Genomic DNA, 1,345 nt, shown 5'->3' with positions numbered 1-1,345 from the left:
CGATTGCGAATTCATTACCGTTTTCAAAATTTAGGTACCCGACGGTTCCTGAAATATCCTGAAAAGACAAGCAATCAACACTTTTTTAATTATCACATATTTCAAAAACTGCTTAACTTAGAAAAAAAGTTAAAATTGCCTTTGGTAGAACTTTGTCTAGGTGGTTTAGTCTGTTTGCTAGGGATATTAAATCTAAAGTTGCCCCTCACCATTTTATTTACTGACAAATCTCGGTTTACTAACAATGGAATATTTAACAGACACAATCATGTTTACTGGGTTAATGAAATCTAATTGAAAATAGGCGAGATCAACGTGTTTTTTTTGTGAGAGTCTGGTGTGGCATTTTTAGTGATAAAATTATTGGTCCATTCTTTTATAATCACAATTTGAATAACGAAGGATATTTACACTTTTTACCAAATGAACTTCACGACATGTTGAATAGTTTATTGGCTTCAACGCAAAAAGATGTACTAAGGGCAGTTTCAACTTTTGTTCTAAGTTAAGCTGTTTTATAATTAAAAAGTGTTGATTTCTTGTCTTCTTCTTCTTCAGGATATTTCAGGAACCAAGTCAGGTACCTAAATTTTGAAAACGGTAATGAATAGGCAAGCAAATTCTGCCCATTTAACGGATTCCCTATCTTTCAAAATGTAGAAGTTACCCATAGAAAGATTCAGAAAATGGCCACCCTGTATATATATAAGTCGGCGTTTTCTTTGTGAAACGTGGGCGTGCGAAATATATTTTTAAAATCTTGTTTTAATTAGTTAATTAATTTAATTTATTTAATTGATCTGGACGTATTTAGCCATTTTTTAATTACGGATGTACAAACTAAAGTTAAGTGATAAAAAAAATTCAAAAATTTGGAAATGTACATTTAAATACCTAGTGAACCGCCAGTGAACCAGGTTTAAGCCACCAAGTCTGGCCGCTCAATTGAACCGAGCTTAAACTCGTGCTGAAATCTTGAACCGGCTTTGTTCAACGCGATCATCACCCGGCTGTCAGGTTCAGCACGAGTTCAGCGTTGAACTCGTGTTGAGCTCTGATTGTACAACCCTTGGCTTGGCTGGAAAAAAAGTAGGGGTACGGAGCGCGAAAAGTAGTGGTTTGTGGCGGTTGGCCTAGAGAGTTAAATTTGCAAGAGTTTGAGAGTTTAGGTACTTTCCAGGAGGTTTGAGATGTCGGGAATCAACTACTTAAGACGAGTGATTCCAGGGGGGGTCTGCCATTAAACTTGTCGGGGTTTTATATCGTTGGTTTGGGATAGTTTGGGTAAACGTGTCTTTAATGAGTGGGTTTGGGTGGTTTAGGACGCGAGTTTTGAAGTTTTCAT

At 36.4% G+C, this 1,345-nt stretch overlaps 1 protein-coding gene across 2 annotated transcripts in view; it reads right to left on the bottom strand.

Annotated features, from left to right (window-relative positions):
• Positions 1-1,345, bottom strand: part of LOC109544124 (uncharacterized protein At4g17910) — a 37,389-nt gene that overhangs the window by 28,044 nt on the left and 8,000 nt on the right. The gene's annotated exons all lie outside the window — the stretch shown is intronic.

The sequence above is a fragment of the Dendroctonus ponderosae genome, unplaced genomic scaffold, assembly GCF_020466585.1.
Source record: "Dendroctonus ponderosae isolate FM_Combo_2020 unplaced genomic scaffold, Dpon_F_20191213v2 Dpon_F_20191213_11, whole genome shotgun sequence".
Taxonomy (NCBI): domain Eukaryota; kingdom Metazoa; phylum Arthropoda; class Insecta; order Coleoptera; family Curculionidae; genus Dendroctonus; species Dendroctonus ponderosae.
This window is presented reverse-complemented; position numbering and strand designations above follow the sequence as displayed.